The sequence below is a fragment of the Saccopteryx bilineata genome, chromosome 2 (assembly GCF_036850765.1).
Source record: "Saccopteryx bilineata isolate mSacBil1 chromosome 2, mSacBil1_pri_phased_curated, whole genome shotgun sequence".
NCBI classification, from domain to species: domain Eukaryota; kingdom Metazoa; phylum Chordata; class Mammalia; order Chiroptera; family Emballonuridae; genus Saccopteryx; species Saccopteryx bilineata.
Genome location: NC_089491.1, coordinates 81,129,643 through 81,149,229, shown reverse-complemented (window position 1 = coordinate 81,149,229; position 19,587 = coordinate 81,129,643). Strand labels below are relative to the sequence as shown.

The window sequence follows — 19,587 nt, the reverse complement described above, 5'->3', positions numbered from 1 at the left end:
AGTACAAAATATGTTATTTTTCTCTTACAGCCATAAAATCTCAAACTAAAATATGCTAAGTCATAGTCCTTAATAGTTAATTGTACCAATGCAGCATACTTCATGAAGAGAAAAAGAAATGAAAAGTTAAAAAAATGTCAATTTACAATCAACCACCAATATAAGATATTTCTAAGATGGTAGAAATTCTAGAAATATTGGTCTTTAAAAAAATATGAATGAAGATTATATCAATGCAGTAGCTAATGAATGGAGAAGTTGGGTGTATTACAATATCCAGACAGGGCATTTTGTTATGTCCTTCATAACTTGCTTCTTCTGTCTATATCTTTACAGATATTTCTTGAATTCTAAAATTATTCCTGTCATTGGTGGGGGTGAATAGGACCTGAAGAAATTATACAAAAGAGAATATAATAGGATAGAATATTTTTTTTCACCTTTAAGTTTATATGTATCTTAGTCTCCTTGTTTAGTTTGAGATCTGTTCAAAGTTTGTTCTGAAATTATAATTCATGGTTAGTTCATGAAAAAAGACCCCATTTAGGAAAATGTGCCTTTTGACTTAGAGATCACAGAATGAGAACACTAAAAGCATCATTCACCTTCAAACTTTTCAGTGCAGACAAGTAACATTAATGATGACAAATATTTCTGATGAAGAATTCCATTTTCAGCTATTTGTTAATACTCATTAATCAAAACATGAAAAATGGCATGGTTAGTTTTTAAAACCTATTAAATAAACAAATATTTTTTGTTTCAAGCACATTTTTTTCGTAAAAATATGGAGAAAATAGGCATAAGCTAAGGGCAAGTGAGGAAAAGAAAACTGCAATTTAAATTTCTAAGAGCTAGGGCCCTGGCCAGTTGGCTCAGCGGTAGAGCGGCGGCCTGGCGTGCGGGGGACGGCCAGGGCACATAGGAGAAGCGCCCATTTGCTTCTCCACCCCCCCCCTCCTTCCTCTCTGTCTCTCTCTTCCCCTCCAGCAGCCAAGGCTCCATTGGAGCAAAGATGGCCCCGGCGCTGGGGATGGCTCCTTGGCCTCTTCCCCAGGCACTAGAGTGGCTCTGGTCGTGGCAGAGCGTCGCCCCGGAGGGGCAGAGCATCGCCCTCTGGTGGGCAGAGCGGGTGGATCCCGGTCGGGCGCATGCGGAAGTCTGTCTGACTGTCTCTCCCCGTTTCCAGCTTCAGAAAAATACAATAAATAAATAAATAAATAAATAAATAAATAAATAAATAAATTTCTAAGAGCTAGGATTGATGATTCAGAGCACAGACCTTGGTCTAGACTCCCTGGGTTCAGATCTCAGCTTCTTCACTTATTATCATACTCTTTGGGTACGTGATTTTATTTTCTGCTTTCTCAGTTTCTTCAGCTTTCCCATTCTGTAACATGGGGATGAAAATTGAACTTATAGGCTGTTATAAGGATTCAATGAGTGAATCTAAGTGTAAAATGCATAGACCCATCCTAGCCTAGTAAGCACACAGTGTCACCTTAAAAAATTATAAACATGTCATTTTAGTATGAGTGTTCATATACTTCAGAATCCAGTCTTCCACCTGCATTCATTTGAATCTGAAAGTCCTAATATCACTATTTCATTATTTCCAGGAAAGCAGAAATCAACAATTCTAAGCACCATCTTTCCCTACCACCAATAATATCAATACTTCTACCATCAGCATTTCCAATTCTGTACCTTTTCCTCACTGAACATAAATCTTTGATCTTTAGATGACAGATGCCATTCCTCACTAGCCTATAAATTCATAACTATAGTGATGAGAGGGATGCGAGGTGGGTCATAAGCAGTACACTATTCACAATGGTTAAAGTACCCAAGTTCATGCATTTACTTTTACCAATAGGAGTAGTTTCAAGGTTATCTCATTTACTTCAGCCTCAATTAACTAAGTTCCAATAAACTTCCACAAACAGGAAGGAGGCAAAGATGTAAAATTCTAACAAATCCTACACTCTGTGGTCCCTAGCTGTGCAAGTATCACAAGTGTCATCTTCGTGTGTTTCAGAAAAATTTGAAGTTAAAACTGCTGTCCTAAGCAACATGTTGATAGTGATGGATTGCAAGTGCTTTGCAAACTGGAAAGACATACACAGATGCTCATAGTTATTTTTGGCAAATATATGTTACAGAGAGAGAGAAGGCTCAGACATGACAAGTCTGCCTCTTCCAAAGGATGCAAGAGTGTTTGGGGCAGCTGTGCTGGGGCACAGTGTCTATGACAACAAGGCCCTCCCGTCCATCCTCTGGAGCATGTCCAGATTAGCCCCATTTATGATCCATGGGTAGCAAACATTTCAAATACACAAAAATATACCCCGAAGGCTCTATGGTAAATTTGCTACCATTTCAAGGACATTTCCACCAGTTATTCAAATTTAATGGTGGTGACAAAGTGCAGAGTAGCAGGGACATATCAAAAAATAAGCCATAGATTCGTCCTACAAACAAGATCTCTAAAAACATAACATCTGGCCTGAATAATGGTCCTTTTATTTCTACAGACAGTTCAGTAGGAAAGAAATATTAAATCTAATATTTTTATACTGTAGACTCCAATGAACTTTGTAAAATGCAGGTGTAAGTAAAGCAAGTGTTTATAATTTTAAAGTATTTAAAATTAGATAAAAATTCTTTATCTTAACAGGATCAGGACAGCTTACATTTGATATGCAAAGAGCATTCAAAATCAGTAAATCAAATCCACTGATTTGTTTTAAGTGGGCAGATAATAGATGAATTCATTCAGATCTGTAAAAATAAATTAATACCATCTCTAGAAACAGGATCTCACAATCATGAAGCATGAAAAATTATAGCATCACAAGTCCATATAATATGCCACCTTCAAAGCCAAATTAAACAACAAAGCCAGCAAATTCCATTTGATCTACATGAGCGGGACTCCTGAGCATAGCTATTTGGTAGGTGTCCTCTGCATTAGCAAGCTTGGCTCCCAGAGTGTACTCTTAGCGAGGAAAACTGACCTTGTGGTTTCAGTACATGGCTGCATGGTATCACCCTATGCCAGGCCGTGGCTTCTGAGACATACATGCTGAACTCCCGCTGAGCATTGTCACCAATGCTTTCTGTTCAGGCCACCTCTCAGATGATGACTAGGCACCTTGCCACTAGGGGTGCCCTGCTCCCTCCAAAATGGATCAACTGCCTCTCTCAGGGCCCACTGGAGTATTCTTCCCTCTAATCCCAGATCCAGAGGTATGGACCCAGCACAGGATGTGAGAGTGTAGGTGGTAAGCTTAAGGCTGGGACACCTTCTAGCTGCTGTTCCATCGGGGAGGCCAAGGCACGTGAGGAACCAGTTCTTTCCACCTGCATCTTGCACTTCCCATAAGACAAGCCAGTCTCCCTTACTCCAACCTGTCCTGGGAATTTAGCACTCCTATTCACACTCTACCCCTCCCCCTCCCACCCCAACTCTTTCCATCTGTCCTCCCTAGGCCTACTGAGGTTGGTGCTAATATTATGGAAAGAAAAATGGAGACACATTTTTGGCAATACAATTGATGAAATTTACTGGAGGATTGGATGTAAGAGAAAAGGGGAGGAGCCTGACCAGGCAGTGGTGCAGTGGATAGCATCGGACTGGGAAGCAGAGGACCTAGGTTTGAAACCCTGAGGTCTCAGCTTGAGCACGGGCTCATCCGGCTTGAGCATAGGTTCACCAGCTTGAGCGTGGGTCACTGGTTTGAGCATGGGATCATACACATGAACCCATGATCACTGGCTTGAGCCCAAATATCACTGGCTTGAAACCCAAGGTCACTGGCTTGAGCAAGGGGTCACTCAGTCCGCTGTAGTCCCCTGGTCAAGGCACATATGAAAAAGCAATCAATGAACAGCTAAGGAGACTAAGGAGCCACTACAAAGAGTTGATACTTCTCATCTCTCTCCTTTCCTGTCTATCTGTCCTTATCTGTCTCTCTCTCTCTCTCTCTCTGTCACAAAAATAAAAAGAAAGAGAAAAGAAAAGGGAAGGAAAAAATTAAGCTGGACTTCTAATTTTTAGGCTTGATCAGTAGGATAGATGGTAGCATCATCCTCTACTGGAAAGTGGATGGAAGATTAACAGGTTTGTGAAGTAGAAATAAATATTTCCAGTGAACATGTGTTGCTTTTATAGCCTAAACTCATATGTGTTATATTAAGTGTTAAAAATGTTTAAACAACCTAAAATAAACTGAAGAAATATGAAGATGTTTTGTAACATCTAAATTTGAGTTTGGACTGATCCCAACAGCATAGAAAGAAAAGCTTCTACCATAACATCTATGAAAGTGGACTTCAGGCTTGTGCAATCAGTATGCCCACTAGTCAACAAATGGAGATGGCAGATTGGCAGGTGGATATGTGCGTTCAGAGGGGACAAAGTCAGGACTAGAGATGTCTGTTGATGGTACTTTAGGTGAAGGAATTGTTTGAGAACAGAAGAGGACCCAAGTCCTTGAAACTGAAAAGGGGAAGTCAGTGAGAGGGAAGGAAAACCATGAGAGAATGAGAGGAGTGAGACAGATGCCGAGATGTCCAGTGAGAGATGGGGACAAGGAAGTAACCACCTTGTTTATGTCACAGTGGTCTTTGATGACTTGGACAAGAATAATATCACTAGCCTAGTGCAGCCTTCTGATTAGTCTCCCAGGTGCCATATTTGACCTCTCTGCCATCTTCATAAGAGTGAAAGCCACCTTTTAAAAACAAATCCCATTAGCCACTTGCTTGAAAATGTTCATTGCTTTACTTACCATTTGAACTTAGAATAAAATCCAAACTTCCAAGGTTAGACATAGGGTAAGGTGAGTAAAGCACAAAAATTAATGAGGGCACCCAAAATCTCAGCAATCAAGATAAATAATATTTTAATGTAGTGTTTTTAAAAAATCAAATAAGCAAACTGTAGCCCAGGGACCAGCCACATGTTTTTATAAATAAAGTTTTATTGGAACCAGAGCCAGAATTAGGGTGGTATGAGTGAGAAAGGGTCATAGAAATGCAGGGTTGAAGCCTATCTTTATTTAAGTGCTTGATCTTAATGGTTCATCATGGAATTTTTGAAATATTGCACTTATATTACTGAGTTTTTTTGGTGCCCTCAAAACTTTGTGCATGATATAAATGGGACACTTGCCTCATCTTTGCAAACCCCATATCAAGGTCTATATATACTTTCTGGTGAATATGTGTTCTTTTCATGTTTAAAAACATGAATATTAATTTAGGTTTTAAAGAAATGGTTAAGCAACCTAAAATAAAATCCAAAACACATGGCAATGTTTTGCCCAGCAGTACAGAGAGAATGGCACCCAACTTTAATATCTAAAATGGTGAAGATTCCACTTCTTATGGTATTTTCCAGCTCGATATGATGTAAGTGAGGCATGTGGATTAATAACAGCAGGAGAGCTGTTTTTAAATGAAACCTATGATGCTGTCTTGGAAAGGTGCCAGGCAGATTAAACTTGTATAAGACATAATACTTTTTAACTACTTAAATATGTTAAAAATCATTTTATTTTATGACTTTTTAACAGAGAGGAAAAGTTTTTCTTGTATACCAGGTTACCAACCAAAAGAACCAGGCAACTTTAATATCTTTATTCAGCTAATAAATCCATGTTATAATAGTGAAGCAAAGAACCTTAGATATTCCACAACAGATTTTTGAGAATGCATATGGTTTGAGGCTTGGTTCATAGAATAAATATTTGTAGGCTTTCCAAGTTAAGAAGAAATATTTTCTTTCTCTTAGCTTCTCTCGCCTTTTCTATCATCACTATGCCTTATGTTTTAAAGGTTGGTTTGCTTCCTCTGTGAATAACTGTGGATAAATGGATTCAGCAAGGCCTAAAAACTATTGACCCTCCTCTTAATTAAGCTCTTATATTACAGGAATTGTGTCTCAGTTTCCCTATTCGAGATTTAGACGTTCCCTATTGCAAAATGCTGTGATCATCACAACTGGAAATTGGTTGCCCATATATTACCGATGTGACACACATGTCCAATCAGGACCATTGGTGAGAAAGACATGGGTGTGTTCTATGCACATAAACATCTCTTAAAGTATTTGCCTCACTGCTCAGTTGTAATATCTATCATCTGGCTGGATGATGGTTGACATGTTGAGTAGGTAGTATGCTGTCCCTTGTCACGGTGGCTGGGCAGAAGTCTAAGGGAATCTCTAGATGCATGTAAGGCCCCTTGAGGCTCAGGCTGGGAATTGTCACTTCTACCACATTCTGTTGGCCAAAGTAAGTCACAAAACTAGCCGAGATGAAAAGGAAGAGAAATTAATTTTACCACCTGATGAAAAAGGGGGATATTAAGGGGGAGGACTACAAAGTCACTGTTGCAAAAGTACATGGATATAAGGAAGAAAAATATTGCAGCCATTTGCAAAAAGACTACCACAATTAATAAAGTGGAAAATCCCACTCCATGACCTATAATGTAGTAGCTTCACCTGGGGACTTTGTAACACAGCTATGTGGGGGAGGGGCTAAAGAGCTGTGGATGAGAATCTTTGCAAAACCACTTGCAAACGCAAAATGGCAATTGTTTGATGAGAAAATGGAAAAACTGCAGATTACATTCTTGTCTACCTGGGATAATTAATGACTGACTTGCCCAGTTCTCTGCTTATATGAAGTTGAAATTCTTGGCCAGGGCTTCTGAGACATTGAGAATTTGATCGGGGGTGGGAATTTCAACCTATCTGCCATTTCTGAGTTTAGATATCGAACTGTTCTAGTTATAGAGTCTTGTAATGTTTTAATCTTATATATGGTGTATTACATGGTTGTAAGGATCCAGGAGTTTTACATATGTTGTTATATTTAATTTGATGACCAAAGAACACTCTGAGATAGCTGTCAGCTACATATTACATGTACAGGAACTGAGGCTCAGGGACCCTCCAACAACTACCTGGAGGCCACAGTACTAGTAACCGTCAGAGCCAAAGAGAGCTCTTTAAAACACACCCCATTCTGTGTGTCATTCTGGGGCTTTATCCTCTTGAGTCCTGTCCTCTTATTTTTTTTTTTTTCAATACTTAATGTTGGCCCTAGCCAGTAGCTCAGTGGATAGAGTGTTGGCCTGGTGTAAGGATGTCCCAGGCTCAATTTCCAGTCAGGACACACAGGAGAAATGACCAACTTCTTCTTCCCCCTCTCTCCCCCTTTTCTATCTCTTCCTCTATGGCAGCCAGTGGCTTAATTGGTTCGAAGGCACTGAGGATAGCTCTGGTGGAGTGCATCAGCCTCAGGTGCTAAAAATAGCTTGGAACTCCAGCATGGCCCCAGATGGGGTTGCTGGATGGATCCCAGTCAGGGTGCATGCAGGAGTCTGCCTCACTGTCTCCCCTCCTCTCACTTAAGTGTGTGTGTGTCTCTCTCTCTCTCTCTCTGTGTGACATTAAGTATATAAGCAAAAAGGGAATTCCCTTTGATATCCTAGGACATTTAAATGCTAGTTTGTGAGTCTCTAATTTGATAGAGGAACATGTAAAAAGAAAGTTTTAGAATAATCTGCCTAATGAACATCCATTAGCAATAAAGATAAATTCAATTTACTAAAGCTTGATTTCCTACAAAACTACTTAAGAATGTATGTATTGGATAACAAGAGGGCCTCTTTTGGAGAAAATAATCTTTCCTCATTCAACTAAGTGCTCTCTAGTGGCCTAAAAGTCTATGCCATCCCAGGTTTTAGCTGGGCCATAGATTCAAGCCTGCAAAGAACAGGTCCAGATAGTCCTGGGCATGAAGCCTGACTTCATCCAGTGCTGCAGATGTGGCCTTGGGCTATTTACTGAGCCCACATAACCTCACTTTTTCCAGCAGTAAAGTGGGATTGGTGATGCTTATGGAACTATAAATATTAAATGAGATAATGCATTTAAATCAAGTTGTTCAAATGCTAAGTGCTATTGATTTGTCTCTCACCTGCGATTTTCAACACAAGCTAGCACAGAGCAAAGCCCAACAAGCAAGACTCCACAGAACAGCTGACTTCACTTCAAAATCATTCATTGTTTTTTTACATTTGTGTATTCTACACCTAGCCTCCTACACTGAATATTTATAAAACAAGATGGGATGGTAAATGGCATTCAACCGACAGGTTTTAACCCAGCCCCTGCTTGCTGAGTAACTAGCTGTCCTTACCCCATCAGTTCCTTCAACCCTTTGAGCTTCATGTCCTTCCAGCTACAAAACAAAAGCAATACTCATAATTCCTCTGATGCTCGGAGACAGCCACATGAGATCACCCAGCACAGTGCCTGGCACTTCTTTACATGCTTGTTTTATCCCTTTGGCATTTACAAGGACATGCACCCATTTCCAAAATGGCCTGGCAGGTAAAAGAAAAGACTTTTCTCCTTTTTCTCACACATTTATTTTGGGTTTTTCTTCTTCCCTCTTCTGTGTTTCTTCAAGGTGAGCACAGTCACAGTTGTAAACACCCAAAGCAACCAAAGCCTTGGAACAGACACAGTCAGGAGAGAGTGCCTGATTGATCTCCAGCATGGACCTTTGGCTCTCTGCCCAGCCTCTGCCCACTGAATAGAATTGGACCATCTGTAGTGACATTCAGGTCTTTTTCCTGCAGAGCTGGAACTAATTGAGAATGTGTCAGTGTGTGTAACATGCTTTGTGCTGCCTTCTGCTCTTGCTGGCTTCTGCCAGAACCCACTTCAGTGGCATTAGGCTCTCAGTTGGTTAGTCTTGATGGGTCCTTTAGGAATTCCTCCTTTCTGTCAGTTAGCAGGTCCTTTGTAATTTGTGTTCTTTGTAATAAAATCTTTCAGCTTCCAAAAGGTATTTTGAAAGCTTAAATCAGTAATTCTTAATTTTTTTAGGGCCATAGACCCATTTGAGAATCTGATTAAAGCTATGGATACTCTTCCTCCTGCCCCTGCAAAGTCATATATGTACACAATTTTACACAGTTTCAGAGATTTCACAAATTCCTCCCCTAATTCAGAATATGGACCCCAAATCCTGCCCTAAATAGTACTTATTTGTATTTATAAATTTCTGTGTGGTCTGTATTGTCCACCAATAAGCTAATAGAAAACAGCGGTCAGAAAATGAGTACTTGTTTCTAAAGCAACTTTTTTTTAATGAAACAGATGATTTTTATTGATCTGTTCTCTTGAGTTAATGGGATAAGAAGGGAACAGAGGAGCTCTTAGCAAATAAAACAGAAACTTTGTTTTATGTATAGCAATAACTAACCTGGCGACAAAGTTATAAACACAAACATAATTAATTGATCATACCAAAAACACCATTATGAGGTATTAACCTGTTAAGGCAACATGTCACCTATTACATACATATGAAATACACACACACAGTATTATGATTATATAAGAGAATGCTCATATCCTTAGAACAGTGTTTTTCAACCAGTGTGCCGCGGCACACTAGTGTGCTGTGAAACATGGTCAGGTGAGCCGTGGGGAAATTAAACATGGGTCCCCAAACTACAGCTCACATGCTGGATATGGCCCCGTGGAGGCTATTTATCCAGCCAGCCGCCAGCTGCCTCCATCCAAACATAAACATTGCCCTCACAATCCCTCCAGCTATCAGCTACAGGAAGAGTGGAGGCACAGGACCACTAGCGATGAACCAATAGTAGGCCGCCTCTCATCCACACCCAGGAAGGTCCCAGCTGGGGCTGCCGCGCACTTGTCATTGTGTGGCCGCTGTGAGTAGTTGAAGCTGCTACTCCTCCCCATGGTCCTGATTTCTAATCCTGGTCAGGACTGGAGGTAAATGTTGCCACCACTAGATGAAGCCTCAGCCTCAGCTGGTTATGTCTATCCTGATGGTGTATATAGATATTTGACCTTTTCCTTTTTAAAAGAGGCCCCCACAGAGGATGATATACAATGCATCACAATGTTATCTAACTTTAAGCTAAAGTTTGCTGGTCTTCCTTTGGACAGTTTTTGGTTATCTGTTGCCAAGGAGTTCCCCATTCTGGCCAACAAAGCTATTTTGACATTGCTCCCGTTTTCAACCACATACCTATGTGAGCTGAGCTTCTCAAGCTTGACTGCGATAAAAACTAAAAACAGAGAGAGACTGAGAACTGTTGAGGAAGAGCTTCGTGTGTGTCTTTCTACCATTCCTGCCAGGATACCTCTTTTGTGTTCATCGAAACAGGCCCAGGTTTCACACTAAGTGAGTATAAATACATTTAGAAACTATATTATTAACTATATGTATAATATGTACCGTGTTAGAGTGTCATTTTGGTAGGTGGTGTGCCCCAGGATTTTGTAAATGTAAAAAATGTGCCGTGGCTCAAAAAAGGTTGAAAATCACTGCCTTAGAAGATAACATGGGAAATGTTTAGGGATGAAGATAGCATAACATCTGTAACTTACTCTAAACTGACTTAGAAAAATTATAACTATATATAATATATAGTTATATTTATATTATATTTATATATAGTATATATATACATATTGATAAAGCAAATATAGAAAATGTTAACAATTACTGAATTTAAGTATACAGCTAGAAATACGGCTACTCATTGTATTACTCTTTGAACTTCTATGTTTAAAATTTTTCATTCTAAGGCCCTGGCCAGTTGGCTCAATGGTAGAGCATCAGCCCAGAGTGTGGATGTCCCGTTCAATTCCCGGTCAGGGCACACAGAAGCAACCATCTGCTTCTCCACCCCTCCCGCTTTCCCTTTTCATTCACTTTCTCTCTCTCTCTCTCTCTCTCTCTCTCTCTCTCTCTCTCTCTCTCTCTTCCTCTCCGGCAGCCATGGCTCAATTGGTTTGAGCACACGGCCCTGGGCGCTAAGGATGGCTTTGTGAAGCCTCTGCCTCTGGCACTAAAAATAGCTCAGTTGTGAGCATTGCCCAAGACAGGCAGAGAATTGACTCCAGATGGGCATCATCAGGTGGATCCTAGTCAGGGAGCATGTGGGAGTCTGTCTCTCTATTTCCCCTCCTCTCACTTGGAAAAGAAGAAAAGAAAAAAAAATTTTTTATTATAAATCTTAAAGAATGAGAACACACATTATTTTGAGGAAAATGTTAACATAAGCATAATCTTTCACTTTTGGACTAGATTTTATTTTTTTATTTAGAAATTAAATTTAATGGGGTGACATTGATCAATAAGAGTACATAGGTTTCAGGTAAACATTTCTATAGCATTTAAACTGTTGATTGCATTGTGTGCCCATCAACGAAAGTCAGATCACCCTTCGTCACCATATATCTGTCCCTCTTTACTCCTCTTCCCCCCATCTGCCTTCCTCTGGTAACCACTTCACTTTTATCTGTGTCCATGAATCTCGGGTTTATATCCCACCTATGTGTGAAATCATATAGTTCTTAGCATTTTCTGATTTACTTATTTCACTTAGTATAATGTTCTCAAGTTTCATCCATGTTGTCATAAATGGCACTATGTCATCATTTCTTATGGCTGAGTAGTATTTCATTACATATATGTGCCACATCTTCTTTATCCAATCCTCTATCAAGGGACACTTTGGTTGTTTCCATGTCTGGCCGCTATGAATGATGCTGTGATGAACTGGGGGTGCACGTGTCTTTGTGTACCAATGTTGTCGAGTTTTTCAGGCAAATACCCAGTAAGGGATTTCTAGGTCATATGATAGCTTTATTCTTAATTTTTTTTTGAGGACCTCCCATACTGTCTTCCACAATGGCTATACCAGTTTACATTCCTACCAGCAGTGAATGAGGGCTATTTTTTTTCTCCACAGCCTCTCCAACACTTGTTCTTGCCTGTTTTGTTGATAACAGCCAATCTCACAGGTATGAGGTGGTATCTCATAGTTTTGATTTGCATTTCTCTAATAGATATCTATTTATAGGTTGTGCATCTGCATGACAGAAGTATCTGTTTAGATCCTCTCCCCATTTCTTAACTGGATTGTTTGCTTTGTGTTGTTGAGCTTTGTTAGTTCTTTATATATTTTGGATATTAATCACTTGTCAGAGCTGTTGTTCGTATATCAACTCCCATTTGGTTGGCTGCCTTTTTGTTTTGTTGTCAGTTTCTTTTGCTGTGAAGAAACTTTTTAGTTTAATATAGTCCCATTAATTTATTTTAACCTTTACTTCCCTTGCCTTTGGGGTCAAATTTATGAAATGTTCTCTATACCAAGATCCCTAAGTTTAGTACCTATGTTTTCTTTTACGTAATTTATTGTTTCAGATCTTATATTATATTTAGGTCTTTGATCCACTTGGAATTAATTTGTGCATCAGGACAAACTATAGTCAAGTTTCATTCTTTTGCATGTGGTTTTCTAATTTTCCCAGCACCATTTATTGAAGAGGGTTTCTTTTCTCTGTTGTGTGTTTTTGACTCCTTTGTCAAAGATGATTTGTCCTTATGTAAGTGGCTTTGATTCTTTTCCATTGGTCGGTCTGTCTGTTTTTCTGCCAATACCATGTTGTTTTGATTATAATGGCTCTGTAATATAATTTGAAGTCAGGTAGTGTGATACTTCAGAATATTCTTTTTTCTCAGGATTGCTTTGGCTTTTTGGAGTCTTTTATGGTTTTATATTGGACTGGATTTTATTTTAATCAGTTGGCAAGCATTTTTTTCCTGTAGGTTCAATGTATTTTTTATTGAATTAAGAGTCCTATCCAAAGATGTCCAACGTTACTATAATTTATCAAATACTAAACTTTCAGTGATGATATTATGCAACATTATATAATTATTACCAGCAATTATGATGTTTTCTAGGGAATACGCTTGAGCAGAGAACCCAATACAAAATGATGTGTCTACAACTGTCTTGAGAAGTTCTCAAGGGGCTACAGCCACAGCTTCAGAGCCAGCAAGAAGAAAGCTTTTCTTTTTCTTTTTTTTCTTTTTTTTCTTTTTTTTTTTTTGGTATAGTCCTCATGTCGTTGTCCCCTAGTTCTGCGACAGAAATTTAATCCCGGTGCTGAAAATAGTGCTGGATATTTGGCCAAGAAGATGGTGCTGACTATCTTATTGGCACCTCCTGGCTCTGTTGACATAATTGCAGTTAGGATTCCCAGAGCATATCATTTTCATTTCTGTTACTGCAAGGCTAAATCTGTTTTTAATAGTATACAATTTCCATTATGCTGTCGACAGATAACAGATAAGATATACCCTAGGAGACCACAGCCTCTATCTGAACCAGAAATTTTTATTTTAAGACCTGAACCTCTAACATCATCAACACATTACTCCTTCATCAGCAAATATAGAACACTATCCTTACTTAATGGAAGTTCTCAATTTCATCTCTATTTTTCTGTTTTACAGTTTTTTTTTATGACTATAAGGATGTATAACATTGAAATTTATAGTTTATTTTGTGTGTGTGTATGTGACAGAGACAGAGAGAGAGACAAAGAGAGGGACAGATAGGGACAGACAGGAAGGGAGAGGGACGAGAAGCATTAATTCTTCATTGTAGCTCCTTAGTTGTTCATTGATTGCTCTCTCATATGTGCCTTGATTGGGGGTGGGGGGGGCTACAGCAGAGCGAGTGACCCCTTGTTCAAGCCAGCAACTTTGGGCTCAAGCCAGTGATCTTGAGCTTCAAGCCAGCGACCTTTGGGCTCAAGCCAAAGACTATGGGGTCATGTCTATGATCTCATGCTCAAACCAGTGACCCTGCGCTCAAGCCGGTGAGCCATGCTAAAGCTGGATGAGCCTGTGTTCAAGCCGGCGACCTCTACATTTCAAACCTCGGTCCTCTGCATCCCAGTTCAATACTTTATCCACTGCGTCAACACCTGGTTAGGCTAGTTTATTTTTAAAATAAATAAAAATGTCATGTACTTTTTGTTCAAAGCAAGGCTAATGATACCCTAAAATAGTTTTATAAATATTAGATGGCTTCCATTTTTTTAACGATTTTCAAAAGGGAGAGGAGCATCAATTTCCTGTTCTACTGGTTAAGAAATTTTTTGGTTGCTTCTTATATGCCCTGACTAGGGATCAAACCTGCAACTTTGATATATCAGGACAGTGATCTAACCAACTGAGCTACATGGCCAGGGCTCCATTTTCTGAATAGATTTTTTTCTGTCCTTCATGGGAGGTGAATTCAGACTGTTTTGTGTTTACTTGGGGAATGCAGAGAGAGCTGGACCCAGGGAAGTATAGTCATTAGGAACATGTGGTTTCAAGGTAACATCTGCATTTCATTCCCACTCCCTCCACTTACCCGTATGATTTAGGGCAAGTCAGTTCACCTCACTAGACCTTCCACTCCTGTTCTTTAAAATGGGCATAATAGTAACTGGACATCCATAGGCAAAAAAGGGCAGGAATCATAACCAAAATTCATATCTTATACAAAAATTAACTCAAAATGGATTATGAGCTTAAGTATAAACCTGAAAACTAAAAATTTCAAGGAAAGAATTTTCAGGACCTAGGACTAAACAAAGACTTCTTAGATGTACTACCAAAATCCAATGCATTAAAGGAAAAATTGATAAATTAAAAACTTTTGCTTTGTGTAAGATGATTAAGAGACTGTTAAGAGGATAAAGGAAAAATTACAGTTGGGGAGAAGATATTTGCAAACCACATGTCTAGCAAAGGAGTTGTATCTGATTTCACTTATTTATTATTAAATAAGCCTTTATTGAGCACCTGACACCACTATGCTAGGTACTGTGGAGTAATATAAAATGAAAACACAGTCTCTGCCCTCAGAAGGGTGCTCAGTAACAGGAAAGAAAGAGATGAGACACGTAATACATTAGAATGAATTAGGGAGGAAATGGGGAACACAGAGTGTGAGTGGAGTACGGAAGTCACCAGGCAGCTTTGAAATAAATGTCTCTGTGTCGTCTTTTTAAAACCTATCTCCATGGTATGAATGATCTTGGTTTCCTCCTGGCTTTGGAAACAGGACAGCAGATTAAGGAATGGGACTGATTCTCAGTATCAGTGCATTTGATTTATCACTTGATATGCATATTTGCTATATGAGTATGTTTGTTAGGTGCTTGATATTTGTGCCCTTTGTTGTTTCCCCAAATTTCAATTATATTTTCATCTATATCATTAAATGTTTTAATTGGGTTTACATGACATTCATTTGCTTCCTGGAAATTCTGAAACTAAATTCAGCAAATGTGTCATTCCTGTTTCTCAACATGTATGGAAATTGTATCAGAGTTCTTTTGATATCAGGTGCTGCTATGATGCCAATGAAAATTTTACGATCACATGTTAAAATGCGGTGGAGAATTAACATGTTGTATTAAAGAGGTTATACTGTATCTAAGAAGCCATAAAAGTACAAAAATACATATATCAAAACCACAAAGTTACATTATATTCAAATTATAGGTTTTTGTTCTCCTTGGAGTTCAGGGTTTCTTTTTTTCTTTAATCTTAATTATGTGAAAAAAAAATTTTTTTTTTTTTTTGGTATTTTTCCGAAGCTGGAAACGGGGAGAGACAGTCAGACAGACTCCCGCATGTGCCCGACAGGGATCCACCCGGCACGCCCACCAGGGGGCGATGCTCTGCCCACCAGGGGGCAATGCTCTGCCCCTCCGGGGTGGTCACTCTGTTGCGACCAGAGCCACTCTGGTGCCTGGGGCAGAGGCCAAGGAGCCATCCCCAGCGCCCGGGCCATCTTTGCTCCAATGGAGCCTCGGCTGTGGGAGGGGAAGAGAGAGACAGAGAGGAAGGAGGGGGGGAGGGGTGGAGAAGCAGATGCTCTTCTCCTGTGTGCCCTGGCTGGGAATCGAACCCGGGACTTCTGCACGCCAGGCCGACACTCTACCACTGAGCCAACCGGCCAGGGCGAAAAAAATTTTAAAAACATTTGCAAGAAACTTTGTTGCCAATAATATTGTCAAAAATTAAATGATATCTTTAATTTTATGAGTTTCAAACTATACCTTAAATATCTAGTACCCTTTGCTGTTTATAATTTTATAGACAAAGTTATGTTCTTTATAAACTTTGTTAGCTTTTCCCCAAACCAGAATGCATACTAAATCCAGCATTAATAAATTAATCATAAAGTGTGATTACAGAATTGATGGTTAGGTGACAGTTAAACCACTTAAGTATGTTCCTAAATATAGCACTTAATATTAAGTGATCTGACTACTACCTATTCTGTCTAGTTAATTTTATGATAATAACATTCTAGAATGTTTCTCCATAAAAACAGATTTTTGCCAGTTTTGGTCACATATTTATCCCTACCACCTAGAAGAAGGCCTGGTATATAGTAACAGTCAAATAAATGTTATCAAATAAATATTGTTAAGTGACTGAATGAATTGCCTTTATTCAAAACTTGCTATTCAGTCTTCTGTTGAAGCTTCAGACACAATAAATGTGATTATTTCATGTTTGAGTTGTTCTTTCCCTAAAACAAAGAAACAGCCCTAGTCTTTCAAGTGACAGAAATAAATTGAAGACTAGGCACAGGTGCTTCCAAATAAACTAAATATAGACCAGTATTACCTGGCCACAGTGATAAATGGGACCACCAGAGGGCCCCACTCTTCCCAACTCCTGCAGAGCTATAAACTCCTTAACATAAGTTCATTTGTTATGTGGATAAACTAGTTTGCATTGTTACTTGAACCTATGCCATTGTGAAGGTCATAAAAAGTGCCTCCATGACCTTCAAGGGACAGAAATAATAATGAGAATTTATGACAGTTGTAGATGAGTCTAAATAATAATGCTGGAAAAGGCAAAAGTCAAAAAAATAACCATCCTTTATTCCCAGAGACCAACTTTTTGTACCATATGAACACAGATGAAATCTGTTGCTCTTCATTCACAGCAATCACTTCGGCAACTATGTTCTGGCCTCCACTGAAAGTCAGTGCTCATAAACAGTTCTTAATATACATAAGCCATTTTACTGTAGTTGCAGTTCTAAAGTCTTCCGTCTCTTTCACACAGTCTGCTACAAGGGAAATGCCGCTTTCTTGTTTCCCCAACACTTAAAAAGGCTCTGGAGCCCAGCCGGCTGGGTTTATAGCCCAGCTCTGCCACTTACTGGCTATGTGGCCTTGGACAAATTGTCCAACCTCCATCAGACTCAGGATCCTCATGTATTAAAGGGGGTAAGAGTGTTTACAGTACCTGTTATTGTGGGCCTGTCCCCCACCATCTCACCTGCCAGGCTGTTGATCATGTTGTTGCCATGAGCTCCATGCAGTTCAACAAGGGGCCCTCGTACAGGCTTTCAGCAGAGGTCAAGAACCAGCTCCTGTTCAAATATGACCCTCAAAAGGAGACAATACTCTGCAGCTGGATCGAGAGACTCATGGGTCTGTCTATTGGTCCTGACTTCCAGAAGGGTCTGAAGGACAGAATTATCCTCTGCACATTTATGAATAAGCCACAGTTGGGCTCAGTCCCAAAGATCAACCTCTCCATGCAAAACTGGCACCAGCTAGAAAACCTCTCCAACTTCATCAAAGCCATGCCAGCTACGGCATGAACTCTGTGGACCTGTTCAAAGCCAATAACCTGCTTGAGAGTGGGACTGTGACACAGGTGTAGGGGTCTCTGTGGCTCTGGCAGGGAAGACCAAGACAAAGGGGCTGCAGAGTGGCGTGGGCATCAGCATCAAGTACTGAGAGAAGCAGGTGCAGAAGTTGGATGGCACCACCCTGAGGCAGGCCAGAGCATCATCAGGCACCAACATGGGTGCCAGCCAGTCAAGCATGGTGGCATATGACCCAAAAATACATCTTTACAACAATGAGAGCCATATCCTGCCACCAGTGGACCACTCAACCATCAGCCTACAAATGGGCACCAACAAGTGTGCCAGACAGGTGGGCACAATGCCTCCTAAGACCCAGTGGCACATCTCTGACACCAAGCTGGGGACCGACAAGTGTGACAACTGCTCCATGTCTCTGCAGACGGACTATATGCAGGATGCCAACCAGAGCAGCAAGTCTTTGGCTGGGGCCAGCAGAGACACCACCCAGAGCACTGCCACAGGACCCAGTGGCTGACGGTGCTCCGGGGTCAGCGAGTGACTGCCCAAGCTCAGGGAAGGATCAGAGTAGCCCTCCTACTACCGAGAGCAGGCTACTGAGGGTCCCCGCATCATCACCTCTCCTGGAATTTGGGGGTTTCCTATGCTTTCATCTTGTTTTTCTATGTGTTCAAGTACTTCCAGCTAAGGGTCTGTGAAGGCCAGACCCAAGTGCATGTAGGATGGGGATCCCTGCCAGGACACATCCAGGTAGCAAGTTTCCCAGCAGGCTTTAGGCCAAGCTGTGGCGGGAAGAAGAAACCTGTGCAGGGAGGCAAACTGGTCCCGAATGGCTTCCGGTTGCTTCTGTCCCTCTTCCCTTTTCTCTGATGATCAGTTTGTGGTTTCTGTACCCACAGGCAGTTTTGACAAAACAAAAGTAATTTTTTGTGGGGGAATGTGGTAGGGATGGTGGAGGAGGGTGCTGGGAAGGAGACCTCCTGGCAGAGGGCCAGGCCACAGTCCCCAGATATTTTATGCACCGTGAGACGCTGGATCTCCCCAGGACCCTCCCAGAAGCCCAGTGAGGAGACTGAGGCCCACACAAGACAATGGATTTCTGAGTGTTTATAGCAAAGCCAGACCCCCCCTTCCATACTTGTCCCCTCTCCCCCCAACTAGTGCATCAAGGATCCCAACCAAGAGGTCCTCCCTGGGACCAGCCCCACCCAGGAGCCCTGGGACCAAGAGATAATGTAAAATACCAACTGTGGACTAAAGTCAATAAAACCTCTTCTTAGGAAAAGGAAAAATATATCGTGAAGATTCAATAAGATATTATATTGTATATGAACTACTTGGTACATATTGGCTTTCAATAAAAATCCATCATTACTGGAATCTGCTTTATTTGTGGAAATTATTCTTTGGTGTGTCCAGCACCAGCATTTGTTGGACTTTTTTTTTTTTTTTGTAATTCAGATCATCTTAGAATTAATATATGAGTGCATCTGTGATTCTTACTGATCACAGAAAATTTGGGTGACTGATGCCAGAACACCACTAACAGATTGTGTTTGATTGGCATATCCAAATGGCTCGTTAGCAATTGTGAGAATTGTCCAAAGTATATTAGCAACATCTGGATTATTTAGGGGTGGTGAGAGATGGCAGTGGTAGTTGGGTTATTCATTTCTAAATTAAGTGAATTAACCAGGTGCTTAGTATCCTGAGTATGGAAATAGCATGAGGCATTTCCTGCTTCTCTCTCTCTCTCTCTATTTATAAAATGGGGATTACTGTCTTCTATGTACCTACTTATGAAAAAGATTAAAATAGGGGCTCTCAGGGATGGACCTAAATAATCATCGTTACTATTACTTTAGCCAGTGGAGCAAGCATTAGAGGAGCTTTGGTTACTGACACAGGGACGTGCAATACCCATTCTTCCTGAGTGGCTCCACGCTTCCATGTCACAAAGTTGCATTTTAAGTAATCACGTTAGGGACCATGAAGGCAGGAGGTAAATACTGATCTCAAGGA

At 40.4% G+C, this 19,587-nt stretch overlaps 1 protein-coding gene, 1 long non-coding RNA gene and 1 pseudogene across 3 annotated transcripts in view; 2 read left to right on the top strand and 1 right to left on the bottom strand.

The window, feature by feature from the left end:
- SLC24A2 (solute carrier family 24 member 2) overlaps positions 1–19,587 on the top strand; it is a 284,053-nt gene that overhangs the window by 148,948 nt on the left and 115,518 nt on the right. The gene's annotated exons all lie outside the window — the stretch shown is intronic.
- The window catches only part of LOC136324444 (uncharacterized), a 56,315-nt gene that overhangs the window by 23,852 nt on the left and 12,876 nt on the right, over positions 1–19,587 (bottom strand). The gene's annotated exons all lie outside the window — the stretch shown is intronic.
- On the top strand, positions 17,257–18,263 carry LOC136323696 (calponin-2 pseudogene; annotated as a pseudogene).